Source organism: Ochotona curzoniae, unplaced genomic scaffold (genome assembly GCF_017591425.1).
Source record: "Ochotona curzoniae isolate NIBS_2020 unplaced genomic scaffold, NIBS_Ocur_1.0 contig_3498, whole genome shotgun sequence".
NCBI classification, from domain to species: domain Eukaryota; kingdom Metazoa; phylum Chordata; class Mammalia; order Lagomorpha; family Ochotonidae; genus Ochotona; species Ochotona curzoniae.
The window spans coordinates 29,136,063-29,156,947 of NW_024465885.1; the positions used below are offsets into that span (position 1 = coordinate 29,136,063).

Consider the following 20,885-nt stretch of genomic DNA (forward strand, 5'->3'; position numbering starts at 1 on the left):
AAAAAGAACAATACCTTTGGGATGTGTTTCTCCTGAATGTTACAATATGGATTTCCTGAGGACAGAGGTCTCCAATAACTCACAATCCAAATTCTAACAAAAGAGAAGAGAAATGAGTGTTACTAGGTGTCTCTTATCTCCACAAATTTCAATAACATATTTTACAAATGAAGCCTTGACTGGTGATTAAATAAGCCATCTCAAAAAATTATAAAAAGATGTACTACCAGGTAAAACATTTTTAATTACACATGCTTTCTTTAGGCATGGTTCTTGACCCCATATGATAAAACAACTTGCATTACAAAATTATTTGCCAAAATATACTACGTGTCTGTCTTTACTCAACTGTAAAGATTGCTGCCTCTTTTTGAGGACATGAGAAGCTAATTGTCAAGGATGAACAGGGATTTCAATCAAGGACTCTGGGAGAGAGTATTACAATATTTTATAATCTTCAGAGTTTTTAAAAAATCTAATTTCTTTCCAAGACCAACAGGAACAGAAAATGTTAAAATAAACCAGAATAAAAACCAGTCTAGAATGACACCAACATGTGAGAAAACTTTTACTCTAGGAAATAAGAGTAGATGAAGTCCTTAGCCATCTAAAGATATAACCTTTTTTAATACTGTGATGGGTGAAGAAACTTTTTACTGACTTATATTTATATTTATTAATGGAAAATGAAGTTAGATGGTGATGGGATAATTTCATAATCCCATTTCTAGAACATTCTTTTTTGTATCAGCCACTGCACTTACATCTAGCTAACACTCCAAAAAGTCTCAATTTCTAGTCCATAATCTATTATCAGTTCTCAAGAACAGCTCTAAAAAAAAGTCCCCAAGCCTGAATCCTAACATTCCCCTCAAACAGCTATTTTTCTTTATCATTTCATTATATGGGGTTCAGCACCTATAAGATACCCAACACCTCAGAGCAAAGTCTCCCCAACATCTTAGCCAAGGAGGCTCTTCAACCCTTACACCTCCGGGTCACCTTCTCAGGATCAGGCTTATTATTATTCTCCTTGTGACCGTGAGCCCTTCATTCATCATTAAATCTCCTCATACCTAGCAAGTATAAAGCATACAGCTAATGCTCAGTAAATGTCTGCTCAATGAATCAATGCATCTTAAGCGTTGATCAATTAATACAACATGCTTTAGTAAAAGACCACCATAAAAGGAAAGAAGGTAATTATATGGACCAACAATAATGAAAAATACCTGCCTGTCTTTTAATTACTTCACAGTCACAAACACAGAATCACTGATTCTCAGTTCTTCAATAGTAAAGCTCCTCTTGTATCTGCATGAATGCTCTCCAAGCCCTCACAGATACTCGGTCTGGCTGGGTGGCATGTCCACGTGAGGAGAGATTTTCATCTTACTTTCTGAGATACTGTGCCAATTAGTAATTTAGACATTAACAAATATATTAACATATTTATCAACAACCCCGAAGCTACATCAGGAAATATAACCTATATGAAGGTACTTCAAAAGGTAATGAAGGGCCCAGCAAGACAGCGTAATGGTTAAGGTCCTTGCCTTGAATGCATCAGGATCCCATATGGGCGCCGGTTCTTAATCCGACAGCTCCATTTCCCATCCAGCTCCCTGCTTGTGGCCTGGGAAAAGCAGTTGAGGACAGCCCAAAGCTTTGGGACCCTGCACCCAAGTGGGAGACCCAGAAAGAAGTTCCTGGCTCCTGGCTTCAAATCAGCAAAGCACCGGCCATTGCAGCCACTTGGGAAGTGAATCATTGGACAGAAGATCTTCCTCTCTGTCTCTCCTCCTCTCCGTACATCTGCCCTTCCAATAAAATAAATAAATCTTTCAAAAAAAAAAAAAAAAACCGGTAATGGAAGGAACTGAGCACTTGACTAGTGCTTAAAACACTACAACCAATATTAACTGTTCAGGTTCAGGCCTTAGCTCCAGCTCCCTGCTAAGGCAGACCCAGAGAGGTCTCAAGCGATGGCTCAGGTATCTGGATCTCTACCACTGATGTGAGCAATCCACACGAATTCCCAGCTCCCAGATTCAGGCAATTCTGACAAATGTTCCAGACATCTGGGGAGTGAACCTGTGGAAATTCCTCCCCCCACCTGCCTTCGCTGGCCTGATTCTCAAAAAAATAAATTTTAAATCATCCTTAAAAAAAAATGTTCATGGAAAACAAAATTGAAATGTTTACTTTGCTACATTTTTTGTTCAATTCCATGCATGTGAGTGCGTGTCATCAATGATACCTAAAGTCCTGCCTAAGGGAAGGATGCTCTTGGGAGCAGGAGAGAAGGCATCTCTAACAAGGTTTTATAAAAAGATGAAAACAAAGAAACAAAACCCTGAAGAGATCACTGGGTAACTAAGAAAAAGCATTATCATTTCTGATTAGGGCATGACTTTTTCAGCAGCTAAATAAAACCATTACCAAATCATTTTATGTAATAAAATTTAACCTCATTTTGACCTTCCTCATAAAGCAGGCAAATCTCCCCATCCAATAAGGTTCTACATGAACTCTGTAAGATGATAAGCAATACCTTAATTGCTTTCATTTACATGACTTTGAGACTATTCTGGACCTAAGTCACTGACTGCAAGGTCACAAAATACAAGAAAAAAAAAGGAGAATGGATGCAATCTGCTGAGGATTGGTCTGCTTAGACAGTGTGGCAGCACCTTTTCCATCTCTCATTAGGAGACACCAGATAACGCACTGTCAACAGGTGCAGACTAGTCTTTCTGAAGTATACCACAAACATCAATATACACGTATGTATCTGAGTATATTCCTTGTATATCATGGCATTCGTTGGACTCAATCTGCCAAGAATAATTCTGTACCTTAACAAAATTTAAACAGAAAACAGGACTGTTACTTTTATTATGACACAAAAATTTCTAACAACAAAAACTGAAGTTACAACCCTACAATTTTACGGTAAGATAGGAAAATATATGACACTAAATACACAAGTAGTTTTTGAATTGCTATTTTACTATCTAAACAAGCATGAGTTTCAACTAATTTGCTCTGAGGAGCACACTTCACACTTCTCAAATCTAGTTACCACCGTATCACAAAAAGGAAGCAAGCACAATAGATCGGCAGAAGTTGACCACCATGGATCATGAGGGACAGCGTGTATTCTTTAAACCTCCAAATAGATCAAACTTTCCAAAATATTTCTCTTTAGTAAAATGCCATTCCAACAAAACTGACAATAAAATGCACCAAATAAAATTAAAAGAAACTAACGGACAGGAGCTAGGATCCTTTTAAAAATGTTTTTAGTATTAGTAGAAATGTAGAGCATCAAATATTTGCTCAGTGTGAAGTTTCTGTCCATGAAACTGTGCAACTCTCCTAGAGTTAACTTACAACTCGAGCATTTTTATGCTACTCTACTTGATATATTCCACTTAAAAATGACTTAGTAACAAAAGTAATGTTATTTTAAAATGTATGCTTCTTCACTTTCTCTCCCTATAGAGAGGAACACGGGTTTATTATTGCCAGTCTGTAGCGATCTCAGTCATTTTGATTGGTGATGCTGCAAAAAGAACACAGGATGGGCGACATACATATGTACAGATACGTGCACATCAATGTAATTTTAAGTACTGTATTCCTAAATAAGTTCCAATAGGTTAATTTCACTTTCTCTTCCTAAATTAAAAAAAAAAAAATACACACACACACTCACGGTGAACAACTTCCATGTAATTCACACTACAGATTTAGGAGCAGTGATACCTGCACCTTAGGATACCCCAAGCCCCCAGGGCACTGGGGTGAGGCAATCAGCTCAGCAGTTAAGAACCTGGCTGGGACACCTGCATCCCATATCTCTTCCCTCTCTCCAGCAAGGACCCTCCTGATTAGAGTACCTACAACTGGGTAATCCAGGACACTCTGCCCCCAATCTGTCACACAATCTCATCTGCTAAATCCCATTTGCCACACACACACACACACACACACACACACACACACACACACAAGACATTCACAGGCTCTAGGCATTAAGGCATAAATATCCTTAAAAAGAAAATTACTCTGTCAAATGGATACTCTTAGAGGACCAGCAAGAGGGGTTGGTGCAATGGCATAGTCAGCTAATCCTATCCCTGAAGCACCAAGTATGTTTTTATTGCTCCACTTTTTTTTAAATTATTTATTTTTATTGGAAAGTCAAATTTACGGAGAAGGAGAGACAGAGAAAGATCTTCCATATGCCGGCTCACTCCCCAAGTGATCATAATGACTGCAGCTGAGTCATTCTGAAACCAGGATCCAGGAGCTTCCTCCAGGTCTCCCATGTGTGGGAAGGGTTCCAAAGTTTTGGGCCATCCTCTGTTGCTTTCCCAGGCCACAAGCAGGGAGCTGGATCGGAAACGGAGCAGCCAGGACACAAACTAGCACCCTTATAGAATCCCTGCTCGTACAAGGTGAGGATGTAGCCACCATACTATCATGCGAGCCCAGCTGCTCCACTTCTGACACAGCTCTCTATTTACGGTCTAGGAAGCAGCAGTGGGTGGCTCATATCATTGGGACCCTGTTTCCACACAGAAAATTGGGAAGACAATCTCTTGGTTCCCAGCTTCAGATCAGCTCAGCTCCAGCTGTTGCAGCCATTTGGGGAGTGAACCAGCAGATGAAAGACATCTCTCTCTCTCTCTCTCTCTCTCTCTCTCTCTCTCTCTCTCTCTCCCTCCCTCCCCCCTTCTCTGACTTAAAAAAAAAAAGTCTGCCTTTCAAATAAAACAGTAATAATAAATTCTCTAAAAATAACAGATATTGTGCCAGAAGGAGTTGATTGCTATTTGAGATGTCTGCATTCCATCCCAAAGTGCCAGACATCAAACGCTGTTTCCGCTCCTGATTCAGCTTCCTGGCAATGCACTCAGAAGGCAGCAGCTCATGACTCAAGGACTTGGATCTCTGCCACCTCATGCGAGGCCCAGGCTCAGGTCCTGGCTCTCGCCTTCCACCTGGCCCAGCTCAGACAGCTTAGAATATCGTGGTGAGTAAATCAGTGGATGGCAGATCTTTGTGTCTGTTTTTCTCTTTACCTGCCTTTCAAATAAATATCTTAACTGTTTTAAAAATTGAGAAAACTCCATTTCTAGCTTTACTTTGAACCAGCCTAGTTTAAAAAACAAATGCATAGACACCTACAATAAAATATCAATTGCTATTAGTACTTTAAATGACTACATCTCTTATAAATATTTTAATTTTCTTTCTATACTAAGCAATACAGGGTCACACACAAAACTGACGGTGTGTGTAGCTATGTAACAGGCAATTCTTGGTCAAATCCTTTGTCTAGGTTAGAGCACTTGTGGCCAATGAGAAACCTAACAATGCTGTTTTCGGCTGATTTCAGACCTCAACTGTTGAAGATCATCTGATAAAGATAATTTTATTTCTGTCAAATACTTCTTGCTCATTCCAAAAGACTGAATGAAAGCTGTGTATTCCTAAGTTCATTAATGATTATACCAGAAGTTCTATTTCATACACATAAAATTAGGACTCCTCTTCCTGTGGATATTAGAGCAGTCTAAAGCCAGTTTTAATAACCACAACCTATAGTGTATGTCACCAAATGGGCTACAATCTTAATCAGAAAGTGAACTATGTGAACGCCAACACTCTTGCAGTATTCAGTGATGACAGTCAGTCCCAGTAGGGCTCTGATACAACTCCATCCTAAGGGACCACTGTAAATCTTACCCACAAAAGAAGAAAGCATCCATGTACCTGGTATATGTTCTGCACATTATGTTTAGATAGCATAATAGTCTTTCTGGGGAGGAAGAGGCTGTCCCCGAGGAGTTAAATTCTTAACAGATTGAGAAGGGTTAACACCACCCAATCCTTTGATATGCAAACTAACCAATCCAGACTATAACTCTGACCCATACATCATAACAAGGCAATATTCCTGTGTGCCTTCATCATCCACAGGAAAATTGGGGACCATCCTACCACTTAGAACATATATACAATAGCTCAACCTAAATTATTGTTATAACATCATTATTCTATATCTAAGCTTATTATTAACCAATACTTTGTTACCCAGCCCTGCCTTGCCTGTCCTGCAGAAACTCCAATAAAATTTGCAACCAGCTCCTGCCTTGTTGGCTAACTAACCCTTGCTGATGCTTTGCCTTGTAGTCCTGCAGGGCATGCTATGCCTCCTAGGACCATTATTATAATTTTGCTTTCCTGAACCTGTCCAGTGTCTCTTCTTGTGGCTATACCCGAGTGACCACAGGAAAGAACACAGAACTTTGTATGTCTGTGTTCATGTGCACGCCCACACATGTGTGTCTCTTTATTTCCCCCTTTGTTCTCTCTCTCCTTCCCAAGCAATGAACAAAATATACTTTTAAAATGTATAATGACATGCAGATAAACTGTCCAGCTGCCTGGAATAGAGGAGCCTATAGAAAGACACCTACTAACTCTATTCAAAACTGAATCCTGGACTGACAGCGTTGCTCAGATAACACAGAACAATGTGACTCAAACTGCAAAGGAAAGGTCAAAAACACTCCATAAAATGTGGAACACCTGCTACAGGATATGTTAATTCCAGTTCCATCTAGGAAATGTTTTTCTTCCTCACTCACCTGTTCCCCCACCCATCTTGTGTTCAACTCCATAAACAGCAGTTATCCCCCATTATAAAAGAGTTGACGGTTAAAACAAGAAAGTACAATATTCTATAACTGACATTTACTGCACTGGCCTTGGACTTCTAATCTTTACCAGACGGGCACACAAATCAATCCATCAGCTCATAAAGGTGTGCTTTTTTAACCTCTAAAACAGATGGGATTGGCCAGAAGTGTCTGGCATGTCAAACTGCTAATCACTGCTGCCCTTTGCACAAAATAACCCACTTAAGTTGAGGCATGGTTGCACTGTAACCGACATTAGTCTGTGGGAAACCCATTTAACTGTCACACACTCCTGCCACTCCTGCTCTCCCTTAATTAAGCCTAATGCCTTACGCTTTGACCTTTTGTTCTAGCCTATTAACCCTATCTAGTACAAGTTCAATTATGTTAAACTAAAAACTTTGCTGTAAAATATTAAATGCCATGATCAAAATATTGTATGAGACAGTCTCCCAGCCCTAAGTTCTATGCACCCTGATACTCAGGTGTCCAAAGTGAAACCTCACTTTTCAAGTAATGCTGGTTTCTCACAGAGCTAACAACCAAATTATGATTCTAGTCCCACCAAATTACTTTACAAAGGAAACTGGGGCTAGGAAACATTAAATGACCCAACCATTTTGTAGTTTTTTTCATAGAAAACCTACACTAACATCTGTCCAATCCCTGGTTCTAACTCTTCTCTTCCAAATTCCTCTGATTAACACGTTAAGCAGCAACAGTGTGTTAAGGAGACTAAGATTTTCACTAGAAGTCACCTCTTAATATCTTCTAGAACTGCCATGCAGACAGACCTGAACCAAAATACACGGTTTCTTCAACACAATTTGGAAGTTTTCCTTTTTCTATTCACAAAACAGAACTTCCCACTCCCTCTTGACTGTTTTTTTTTCTTCCTAATTAAACAGTCCTTGGGAACTGTTCAATCCTGCAACATTCACAAAGCAATCCATACAAATGCAAGTTTTTTTCTTTCCTGATGTCATTTTAGAGACAATGTCTTAAGACACAGAAACCATTGAAAAATGACACTTATCCCTACTCGACATTCACAAATGTACAACTTTTAAAATGTCTTTTTAGTATTTATTTATCTATGTGGGAGAGAGGGGAGAGAATAAGAGAGTAAGCAAGTACATACGCATCCACAAGCTCACTCTGTACAAGCCAGCTGTGGCCAGGGTGAAACTCAACCCCAGCCTCCCACACAGGTGGCAGGGACCCAGCTCCCTGAGCCATCCATTACCTGCAGACTCCCAGAGTGCCTACCCATAAGAAGCTGGAGTTGGGAATGAAGCTAGGACTCGACCCATGTCCTACGACATAGGACATGGACATGCAAACTGGCATCTAAAGAACAAGGCCAAAATCTCCCCCAAAAAGTCTTTTTTTTTAAAAAAAAAAATCTATTTTATTCATGTGGATTGCTGTCCACATTTGCAGAATTCCAAAAACAAAAGCAAAACTTTAAAATTCCCTATAAAACAATTTCAAATGCAGTAACATGCTATCACAGACATTTTAGTCTTGTCATACTATTATTTCTCCTTCCATTCATTTTAGGGGGAAAAAAATACTATGACACATGAAACAAATTACAAATTAGTAACAAAACATTTGGATTTATAAGACTGGTGTGAGAATCTGCATATTCAGTTTAGATTTTCAGAAGACTTTAAGTAAGATTTTATTTCTTCTGTTGATCACTCAAAGGTCTATTTTTATCTACTGTCCGTATTAACCAATATTTTATCTTTTACTTTGGTTAGCCTTGAGTCCTACAGGTTTAAGGTAACAGGTTATTACACCTTTAACAGAATAATTTTGCAAAAAGGAGACAATTTAAAGTTGTGCTAAAACAATGAATAATCCCAATAGGAGAATTCATTACCTATAAAGGGAGAAACAAGAGTGTGAGACAAGAATTTAAAATTCAAGGTGAATGTGTTCATGCCATTAGAATGATACATTCAAAGGAAAACCTTCTTTGGCATCATCAGGATGAATATTCAAAGATATGTAAATGTGAAATACATGCATAGATGACTGATTAAAGCTAAACACACATGTGTAGCAGGGCAACTACCAGCAAATTCAGTCACTCATTTTCTTCCCTGAAAGATAATAATACTAACTTAAAGGAGATACCACATGTTAGTTCTAAGTTTTACTTCACGGATAGAAATCAAGCTTGAGCGTTTGCTGAGAAACCCAAAAATAGCAAATTGACACTAACATATAGAAATGCATGCACTTTCTAATGTAAAGACTGAAACTGCTGGGCAATGAAGGAGAAAGAAGTTCAGGTATTCAGGACACACACAGAAGCACAACTGGGAATGCAACATAGATGGCAAACAGGCTTCCTTTTCTCTTTCTTTACATTGCACATTAGTCTACCAGCTTCTTCTTTTACTATAATTTACAAGCATTTTAACACAGAGAAAACTATGTGAGCCATGAGAGATGTCTTCCCTACCTATAAGAGACAAGGACTATCAAAGCATAAATTTACCTTTGATAAAAAAAAGCAAGAACCTAAGTTAAACGTTTTTAAAAGGTACTTGTTTAGAAGCAATTCTCTAGATATCCAGATATTTTATACATTTTCTTTAGCACTGAAAATAAATTTATGATCTAGAAATTTCTAAGCTCCAATTTCAACACACTTTATTTTCTGCCTCCCTCCAGCCAATTATTAATGGAGTTCAACATGGGGAGTATTTTCAGTCAGGAAAATCACCTCTGGTGAAGTGTATATCCTAGTTTTTATAATATAACAAAAGGGTTTCAGGTTCTACTTAACCCCTATCATTTACCAGGTTTTGAACCATCAACTGTTCTTGATATCCTCTAACTTTTAAGGTTCTTGGACATGAAAATGAAGTACATACATGAAATGTTAAAATGCCTCCACATCCCGGCAGTCAAAGCCGAGGCAATGAGGTGTGCTGAGCAGGTGCATCCTTGTTCATTACTGGAAGTAAAGCTCAGGAAACTGTCCACGGAGTTCTGCAAATAGGAGGCTCCATGTCCCTTGCCCCTAAACCCTTAAATGTTAGTCCCAATAATTTTGCTAAACATGTTTCTTAATATAATTTGTGTATTTCTGAAGAAACCTGGTCTTACAAAACAAACTATTTCAAGTGGCAATTAATTATAATGTCACCAACAGTTGCATTTTTTCCTTCATAATTAATATGCCTATAAAAAGATGATACATTTTATGAGGAAATATTCCTCTTAGAATTCCAAATTTAAATAAAAAATCCATCTATTATTCATGAGTTAACACATAATTAACAGCTGTTACGTATAAAGAGGGGCCATCTTGGCCCCAAAGAGCCAGATTTTATCAACCATTAGACTGGTACAGTTCAACAAATGTCTACAGACATCCTTCTCTGGGCCAGGCACTGACAGCGCCACCAGACACAATGAATATGCTTCTGTTAGTAGGATTTACAGGCTCTGAGGAGCACAAGTGTGACTGCTATAATCAGGGTTTACATAAAATAGAAAAATTCTATTTTATTAGAGACTGAGGACTGTAAAAGCCTCTAAATTATTTTACCCACTATCGTATGAGTATAAAAAAATCCCATTCCAATTTGCCTTTTCAATGCAAGAAAAGTGATCAGCTTGTGGTCCATGTCAAGGACCAGTCAGGTGTCCTCTCTCAGGCCTTCTACCTAAAAATATGGAGCTAAGTACATGGCATATGGCTTATGGCACACGATTGTCACAGTGCCCAGTTTGCCATTCAATTTATTTTACTTTTTCACAATGGAATATAGAAAGAGAGTCTGTACCCTCGAATTATGTTCCCAATTGAAACAACAGACCCAAACACCTCCATGGGTGGGTTCAGTTCATCACTAGATAGTAACAAGTAAAATCATCTTGTGAATGCCCTGGTCAATTTAAGGTACTTATCTGGTTATTAATCTACAAACAGGAAGTTCCCTTATTCTTTTTAAATAGGATCCAAAAATGTACACAATGCAACAAACAAAACAAGTCTAGGAATCCACGCAAAATTCACCACTTTAAATTCGCAATCTACAAATTTTAAGTGCTTGAACAACAACTAAATCCTAAAAGAGTTCTCAACATCATGAGCAAAATTGTACCAGAACTTGGGTGAAGTTAGTAGCTCCTCCTCATTCAGTTTCTCAAACTGGGTTTACATTACTGTTCCTCCCCAGGTGGTACCTGCACTTTACAGCTGGGTTCCTTGCCAAATCGTATTAACCATTTCCTAGCACTTGGAATGCAAACTTTGCTTTCTGTTATTGCTTTATACAAGGAAACAAACACAAAAGTGTCAAATAAATCAATACTTGACGCCTCATCTTGGACCCACTCAACTGCTAGCAACTATGTGACACTCAAAGTTTATGTAAATTCTTAGGGACTTAATTTTGTCTCCTATAAAATATAGATAATAAGTGCTCTGAAAATTTTCAAATAATAAAACAGAAACTGCTGGATGACAGGTAATCATTTACCGTACTGAATTACATGGAATCCTCCTAGTAGTAATAATAACACTAATAAACAGGAGAGACGTTGAGGAACAAATGAGATAGATAACAGGCTAACAGGCAAAAATAGGGAAAAATTAAGAAATCAGACAATGCATAAATGGCATAAATGATAAATGATAATATTTTAATCACTATTTGACTTACAATCTAAACTAGCTGTATGTTCTTCTATATGTAAGATATCTCTAAACTGAGCTGTTCGTTGAGGGGAATAAATAAAAGATGCCCATGAGACAACTGTGCTTAAGTCTACAGTATGCACAGCTTTTATCAGATAATTCTTTTACCCTGAAAAGAATTTGATGAGATTACTTCAATTTTTGAAAGTTGCGGCAGAAAAAAACCTCAAAATTTAAAAAGGAACAATAACAACAGGAAAAAAAACAAAAGAAGAAACTTGATTCAGAGCACTCAAGCATTATACAACAGGTATGACTAATATTTTAGCAATGGCGTTAGCAATGCATTGCCTTGGGCTCTGCCTCAAAAACACCAACCATCTAGACACCAGGGGAAGAAACAGATGGTAAATTTAAAAACTGCCATCTTCAATTCTTACATGAATTCTTCAACTCACGTAGATTCAGTCTATTAACTCTTTTTAAAAGGTAAAGATAGGCTAGAGCAATAATGTGAGTACATATCTGAAAGTAAAGGTGCTTTTCCCTGTTCAGTGTCACTGTTTTACTTTTTTTATTTGGCCAAAATACAAGATGCTCTCCTAGCACAATAAAAGAAAGAAGCAAAACATTCCTTTCAGCTTTTACACAAATCCTTTGTTTTTCCAACATTTACTGGGCAATTCAAAGCCCTAAGCACAGTAAAGTACTGTGAATATGAGTCTCATTACTTATCCACTCCAGTACAACTGGTTTTGGGTTCAAAATTCCATAAATTTTAAATGAGGTAAGTAAAATGAGGTGGAGAGGTTTATAACTCCATTTTTCATGGCCTTAACAATAAAAGAACATGCCTGGTGTGTACTTAAAAATGCACTATGTGCCATAGCCCTCAAAAATCTCTTTTCTAACCATGCTCTATCCCCAAAATGAAGTTAACTGCTCCTCATTTCTTTTTTCACTGTTTTCCAATACTTCAGAGATGCACCGTCAATTTCCTCTTTGTATTACCGAGACTTGTTTATTACCAGACCATAGTGTTTAACAAAATTATTATGGATGAAAATAGGGTAATAAAAAAAACTGTATTCAGGACAGTAATAGTCAAGAGTTGTAACTTTTCCCTTTCTTTCTTTTTTTAAGAGTTGTAACTTTTCAACCAGGAAGAACTCCCACACCAAATTTGCTACAACTGCTCCTTGAAGTAGACAAACATAATTAGCCTTGGGAACATCCGGATTAAGGCCATGACAAGCTATTTTAATGAATTATATCAAGAAACATTGTTGCTTTCACTGCTGTAATTTTGTGGGATACTTCTCCACAGCAAGCACTGCTAAGGCACCTGTTTAGCCACTCTGGGTAGTTGTCTGGGTTTCTCTCCAGTGAAACGCAGGCAGCAGGACATCTGCTCTCTCCCAGCATTAACAAACTGCTACAGAATCATCAACCAGCAGCAGCATGTCTGCTGGGTGAGACCAGGAGCTTGGCTGGAAGGCTTGGGCTCCGTCAGCCAGAGTTGTGGCTATCAGGAGGAAAGGAACAGGTTTTTCAACGACTTCCTCAAAATCAGATGGCCTCTTGTTTAAAAAAAAAAAAAAAAGTCCGGTCTCACAGAAAATCAAATATCAACATCAATGATCTTAGCCATGTGGCCTCCAATTTCACTGTTGCACCTGGAAGACTAGATCAGTCTAAACTCAGAAAGTCAGGTCACTGGAAGTATAAGCCAAATGCGTGCAAAGTGGCCAACACCATGCCTGGCACCAAGCAGCAGCTACCAAAACGCCAGCTATCTTCCTTTCCATGCTCCTCCTCCCAACAGAAAAAGGACAAGGCAAACAACTCAACACTACTTTTGTTTTTGTGGGTTCCTCTGTTGGCTTCTTGTGTATATTTCACATTTTTTTACCTGTTCATGTCTACTGCTCTGAAAAAAATCACAGGCTTGAAATCTTAAGTGTCAACAACAACATAAACTAACGTGTACGCTCAGAATTTCACAATTTCAAAAACCAAATATAACTCTCACATTCTACAGATGCTGCTAAGGAAATAAAAGTACTTTCCTTTCATCCCTGTTGTTGGAGAATATTTAGTTGGAGAATATAAACCTCAATAACAAATAAGAATAGCAAACACAAACTTTCTTTTAGCCTGTTTTTCAAAAATCAAACCAGAGTCTACCCTGCACATTGTGCAAATAGTCCCTTCAGGGGAAAAACTGCAAGTGTGATTAATTCATCCGGAGGCCATTCCTTCCTTCCCATCGGCAGTGTTCCACATGTTTCCAACTCCTCTTTTCTTGATATCCTCCATCTTTTTCTGCTCTCCTTCCTCTCCTTAATTTTTCCTCTCCTTCTGCACATATGCCCCATCAACAATTACTTTACTCCTAATTATCGGGATTTGGGAATTTAAGAAGCTTAAAAACATACTGCTCGCAAACCTTTCTGAATCTCTTACACAGTTCATCTCCTGATTTCCAGAATGATCCTTCAAGATAGACATCCCTTTTTCATTCTGAACTCTAAATCCAAAACTGTGATTGTGTCCTATTGCATATACATAGTGCTCTGTAACTTCAAGCTATCATAAAACATCAGATACTATTTTAAATTTAAGGTTGTATATAATTTCTTTTCTTATTATTCACTGATAATTTATCATTTAAAGTTTTTGACAGTAGCATATTGAATATTTTTGCATTATTTAGAGTACAGGCAAATTCAACTATTAAAATAGGCATATGAGAGAATTAATCGCTAGGTAATCATTCACAGCTAAGCTTTTCTCTTAACTATCCAAAACTAATCACCGGATTTTTACCTAGTCCTCTCAACTGCTAACAAAGAATGTAAATGTAAAATAATTCAAAAGACTACTAATAATACAAGTTTCAACCTCAGCTCCAGAGCTGTTCTCAATCACTTAGCAACTCTAGGTTTGAAAACAAGGAGTAGCCATGACTATCACTTCACAGGTGCTTGAGAAATTACTCTCCTAAGTAACATCCAAGGGGAGAGACTGTTTTCCACCAAAGCTCTGAGTAAACATCAACATCAGGCCCATCCGTTATCCTGCCCCAGCGGCTTCTTAAGCTGATGACTCAAATTCTCAGCAGCCTTCCAGTTTAACATTTCTTGAAACTCCAGGCTTACTCACAGTGACCTGAAATTTAAGGCAAATAAGGGTCTCTTACATTCTTGAAGACAGTTTCACAAACTGACAAAGAGGCAAGATGAGTTGTAATTCTGAACTTTTATTCCTTCAAGTTTGTGGGGGAGAATTAACTGTTCAACCATTCCAGTACTGAGTTTCAAGCACTACTACTACTCCAACAAAGAAGCAATTCCATTTACATGTTTCTTTACTTTTTTAACCTAGTCCTACCTACAGAAAAGGAAGATAAAGGAAGGAAGAAGGACGGAAGGAGAAATGAACAAATGGATTAATGAATGAATATACACAAACACCTTTCTAGCCAAACTTTTAACACATATTGGGAATTCTTTTTGAAATCACATCAAGCAAAATACAAATCAAATCAATCATAATTTCTTTAAATGTCGTTATCCATAACATAATCTTCAAGATTTTTAAATCCTATTGCTCTTTTTTTAAGATTCATTCATTTATACAAAAGGTAGAGTCACAGAGAAGAGAGGGCAGAAGAGGAGTTCCTCCAACTGCCGGTGTCCTCTTCAAACTGTGGTGACAGCCAGGACTGCATGAGGCGCTGCTGTCAGGCCTCCCACGCGGGCTGCAGGGGCCTCAGCACTCGGAACATCTCCATTGCTTTCCCAGGCACATTAGCACGCAGGTAGATGGATCAGAAGTGGAGCAGCCAGAACACAAGCCAGCACCCACATGAAATATCAGCATCACAGGTAGGGGATGAACCATTATGACACAATCCAGGCCCAAAGAACAACCAAAAGCTTGTTTAATTATCATGATACTGCTAAGTTTATATAATATAGTGGGAATGTTTTTTTCATAACCTCAGTAATCTCCATTACGGCATTCTGGGTCCTTACAATCATTAAATCTGCTCTTCATGTTACTGTTGAAATTCTTTAAAAAAAACCAACAACAACAAGACATTCACTTACAGGAAAAGAACAGTCAATCTCAATTTTCCACCCATCTTAAATCATCAAATAGAGAAAACATTTGAGATTGGAGTTTGGCACAAAGATTGAAACCTGGCTCATGACTCCCACATCCCATCTCTCAGTGCCCTATGTTCACAGGCTCTCTTCCAACTCCAGCTCTCTGCTATTGCACAGCCACAGAGGGCCACAGTGAGGGCCCTAACACTCAGGTCCTTGTCACCCACGTGGTGACCTGGATTAAGGTGCTATCTCCCATGCAATGAATGAACCACTTATTTTGCCTTCCAAAGAAATCCATATAAAATAAATAAGAAAGCTTTGTTTTTTCTAAATAAAGCATTCCTTTTGCAATTATATGTTACCTTTACCAAAGACACACTATCAAAGAGTTCTCCAGGTCACCATCCACATTTTAGCTCTCAGTTTTGCATGTTGACTAGGACCAAAGCTACAGCTCTCACAAACCTAAACAATTACACTTTCCTTTGGTTTAGAATCAAGTCATTTTCCCTCAAACAAACTGTAACTTCTGGTTCCACTTTGGATCACCCAAATGAATCTGACACACTAGTAACAATGTACACACACAAATGCAGAATTCATCATTTCTCTGCCTCAACCAACCACTACTTAAATATACTGCTGGCCTCATAAAACAGAATCCATTACCATCAGCAAGGCAAGTCCCTGTTTCAGCATCAGATGCAAACTGGATACAGAAACAAGCTCTCTCTCCTCCACTGACTTTTTGTCCATTCCAAATTCTGGACATAATCCTCAGCTCCATTCCACTGCCTACTTTGTCATTTGACATTCCGTATTTTTATCTTTGAACTCTTAATGACTATCCTGGTATATATTTCTGATTGTTGTGCTATCACAATTAGCTTGCTCATTTATCCCCTAGCAGCACCCCTCACACCCTGCCAGCAAAGTAACAAAATAAAGTCTGCAACCTAATGGCATGTACCTTGTACATTCACAGCTTCAAAGTCACAACCAGAAAGTTCCACCACCACATTCCACTGAAAACGTTTCTGACTTCTCTTACAGCATTCAAGGTTCAAAAATATTTATCCAATGAAAGACATGAGCATACAGAGCCTTGTCAGTATAGCGAATGCCTCTTCCCCAAGCTTAATCCAGTTAACAGAAAATCATTAGTAAAACAAAAGAAACCCACTCATTACTGGTCAACCACCTGACGGGGCAGATGGCCTTAAGTTTGAGAGTAAACAACTTTGACCTCATCATATGACCAGAAAGGCAATATTCACAGAAGAAGACATGAAGAGATGCAGAAATTTTATGTTTAGAAAAGGGGAGGAAAAGAGATAGGAATGGAGGAAGGGAGGGAAGCAGGAAGAGGGAGGGGAAAAGGAAGAGAGGGAAGGAGGGCAGGAGGCAGAGAGAGATGAGGGAAGGGATTAGGAGGGAGATGTAGGAAGGAAAGGAAAGGGAAAGAGGAAAAAAACCCAGATTCCTTCTTTTTCTCATTATTCTACACCTTAAAAAGGAATGCTATCTCCACTCCAGAACAAAAAGAACTTCCAATGAAACTGCTGCACACACCTTGACAACAGGATACTAGACTATCTACCAGTGTCTGTACCTGCAATGCCATCGTGTGCTAAAATAGCACAATATTGGACTTGTGACTTGTTGAAAGACTACACGATTGTAATAATATGGGGAAAAACGGTGTGGGGGCGGGGAGAAACAGAGGATGCCGGGGGAGTCCCTGTGCCTATGGAACCATATCATGAAAAATAATAAAAAGTAATGATACCTGATAATCCAAAGTTTAAAAAGCAAAACATGAGATCACAATTTAGGGTGACCACATGCCTTTCCAGGATAACAACTGCACTTTCAATTTATGTTGAGAGTTATTCTTTAACCTGACATACAAAATCCTTCCTGCTTTTACAGAGAAATACTGAAAACATGAAATTTCAAGGTTCTTCGAATTTTCAGATTTTAAAATTCCAAACTAAATTCCTTTAACCTCATGCACTCCCAAAATTACTTCTCTATTATCATCCCACAGGACTGGCTTTCAATGGAACCTCCGAAATTAATAAGAACCTTCTTCCTTTTCATTTTCCTAGGGAGCCAAGGATCGCACAGCTCTTTATCTTCCTATTTGTTCCAGCAGATTGACATATTTTGCCTCATCTGTCACCTTCCATAAAACTCTGCTTTCAGATATAAGTTAATTCATTTTTAGTTGTCCTCAATGTTCTAAAATAGTGACGTTTGACAGAATTAATACATTGCTCTAGTTCTCTGCATATTCAATTAAAGATCTTGGAAGCCACCTTTCTCTTTGGCTATACCACACGAAGGAGGGGCATGACTTCCTCCATAAACAATGATAAGCCTCACAACAACAAGCCCCAAGGCTCCCTTCTAGGGTCTCCCACTGAAGACTGCTTTCCCACATAAAACCACCACCAGCAACAACAACAACAAAAGATCACTACATCAACTCACCCCCTCTTCTCACATCTGAACTACAGCCTGCTCCCAGTTAATCTGCAAGATTTCTGGACTCTCTGACAACAGCGCATAGAGGCTTTTAAGCAATCACTTTAAGCTACCTGAGAGAACACGCTGGAAATTGTTTTAAATTCTTCTGAATGAATATCTTTTGGAACAGAGCCCACTCAAATTGATATAATTTTTGATTCTAAAGGTGGCATGGATAATTTAAATTGGCACTTGCTATTTATTACTTTAAGAAAAAAAGTTTTCTTGGAAGGCCCTGCAGAAGATGGCACTTCTTAATCATTTTTTTTCTTAAACTGTATCAGAACTGCAAGAGAAATGACAATATAAGCCAACTTCAGCAGCAACAAACTAACAACAAACTCTAGGTGGTGGTATAGGTTATTTTTTATCAGGATGTTTTGCTTTTGAAACTGCAAGAGTCAAAGAGCATTGGGCTTCCTTGACATACATCGCTTTTCCCAAACTTAGTATTTTAAGCTTTTTAATCAAGCAAAAGTTCCACAGAGTTGGCAGATGAGGTTAAGCCGTGGTTCTAACTCTAATCTTACCATAAGCTTTAAACGTGGTTTTTAACTCTCAGAGGTGTTGGAGGGGACTCATCTGAGTAAAAGCAACAAAGATCAATGTCCTTTTTTGAAATATATAGGGAGATGTGTGTCATTTCCACTCCTAGGGTACTTTCAAGGGTAAGTTTGGTAAGAGCTCTTTCTCCACTAGAGTAACCAACACCACCACAGCCTGGTTCTCCTCCTTTGTCTCTGAAGCACTGGGTGCAGGCGAAGACCTAAGGCATGATCAGGACTCTGCTGCCTGAACCAGCTAAGCCTTACGAATGTTACTATGTCACTTCACGTCAGCTAAGCAGAGCAGCTTATGTGAAAGACGGAAAACATTTCAACATATTCCAGGCAGGAACCCACACTTAAGAGAGGAGGCACTGTTTGTTTAAAAAGTCTATTTATTTCACTGTCTCTTCCACAAAAGGTGGTAAACTGATGATTAAACATTGAATAATTGCCTCTGGAAGATGCCACCCACTTGCTGAACCTATGATTCACTAATAAGCAGGTTTGATACAATTCACAACTTTAAAGAACGAAGTCCCAGGTCCCCTGGTCTTACAAATCCCAAGAAATACAGAGCCAGCACTCATCACACGCAACCCAACAACCACCTCTTATCGCGGACACCTACACATGGCTTCTCCTTCCTCGGCAGCCACTACGCTTCGCCACAACCTCCAATTTAATCACTTACGTTCTAGTACACAAACTCCAACTCAGCTCCACCAGTTAGGGGTCGGGTCGTGAGACCCAGGGCACGTCTTGATACTCTTTTTCCCCACAAGATAAAACGTCCCATTGGTGGGAAGAAAGAAAGAAAAAAAAAGGTTTTAAACACTCCAAAGAGAATAATAATTTTAAAAGAAAAAAAAACAACTTTTTCTGCATTGAGTTTTGCTACCTTCAGAAGCTCATCAGATTTCTAAGGTGCCAGAAAGAAACTCCTGGAATGCCTCGGAGATCAACATGTGTCACAGACTCCCAGCCTGTCCGCCTCTAAGACACAGTTGATTCCTTTGTTCCTTCACTCACCATCAACTCCTGCTTAAAATTCGGAAACTACTTTGGAAAGGACTGGAGGCTCTGGAGCCTATTTCCAGGGAAACCTTTCCTGAAAACAATATTCCACAGTAGGAAAGGGAAAGCCGATCAAAGAAGACAGAAAAAAAAAAAAAAAGAAGCACACTTCCAAAGGTTCCCAGGGACTTTCACTGAGCTTACCCTAAAGGAGAGCTCGCTTAGCAAAAAAAAAAAAAAAAGGTTAAAGCCCCTGGGCTGAGGCCTCGGGGTCCAGGGAGCCTCGCCCTCCTAAAGCCTAGGCTAAGTGCCGCCGGGCTGGGCCCGGGGCTGGGCAAGCTGGTCCCTTTTTCCTACTCACTTTTCCTGGCTGGGAATCGGGCGAGCAAAGCGCCAGGGAGCTAGCCGGGCGAAAGGCAGGGAACTGTGCCCGTCGCCACCCAGGACGCCGCTGGGCAGCAGGAGCGATCGCGGCGCGGCAAGCAGCGCCCGGGACGCCGGGCCAAAGGGGGCAAGCCGAGCGGGGGCGCGACCACCCGTGCCCGTCCCCCTACGACGCGGGGGACCACAACCCGGCAGGCCGCCCCGCTTGGCCCAGGACTGGCACGCACGGGCGAGCGAACCCGGGGCTAACTCCACAACTTGCCGGGCCCGTCGCCCGGGCCGCCCCCACCCCCGAGTTCCCGGGGAAGGGTTGGGGGGGGAGGACGCGGGAGAGGGAGGCCGGGGGTCCCCCCACACCCCACGGACCCGTCCGCCCCGACGCCCCCCTCGGCCCTGCCCGCCAACGCCAACGCCAGCGGCGGCGGGCCGCGCTCCGGGGCCGTTTCCGGCGGCGCGCGGGCGGCTTGCTGCCCCGGAGAGCTCCCGTCAGCGGCGGCCGCCACTCACCCGAGGCCGCCGCGGCTCCGAGCCTCCGGCTCCGTCAGGCTGACTCCGCCACGGGGGCCTTCCCCCCCGGCGCCCCCCGTCCTTGGCCGGAGCCCGGCCGCGAGCTCTTCCCTCAGAGCAGCAAGCGCTGCCCGGCGAGGCGGCGGACGCGAGGCCACGGGCGGGCGGTCGGGCGGGCGGACGCGCGCGGGCGGGCGGGCGTGGGGGCCGGCTCGTCCCTCCGCCTCGGCCGCCGCCTCCTCCTCCTCCTCGTCGTCGTCCTCCTCCTCGGCCGCCGCCGCTGCCGCCTCCTCCCGAGTTCGGGGCTCTGCTGCAATGTCTGCGAGACTGACTTGGAGCGCCTCGCTCGCCGCCCGCCCGCAGCCGCGCTCCTCCCTCCGCCGCCGAGTCCGCCGCG

The 20,885-nt window shown here is 40.6% G+C and overlaps 1 protein-coding gene across 2 annotated transcripts in view; it reads right to left on the reverse strand.

The window, feature by feature from the left end:
• Window positions 1-20,673, reverse strand: part of NRIP1 (nuclear receptor interacting protein 1) — an 87,382-nt gene extending 66,709 nt beyond the window's left edge. For both annotated transcript variants that reach the window (XM_040980645.1, XM_040980644.1), the window contains exons 1-2: window positions 20,489-20,673; window positions 15-93 (exon numbers count right to left, since the gene is read on the reverse strand). The gene's annotated coding sequence lies outside the window, so the exon portion shown is untranslated. The remainder of the gene's footprint in view (window positions 1-14; window positions 94-20,488) is intronic.
• Between the last annotated feature and the right edge of the window lie 212 nt (window positions 20,674-20,885).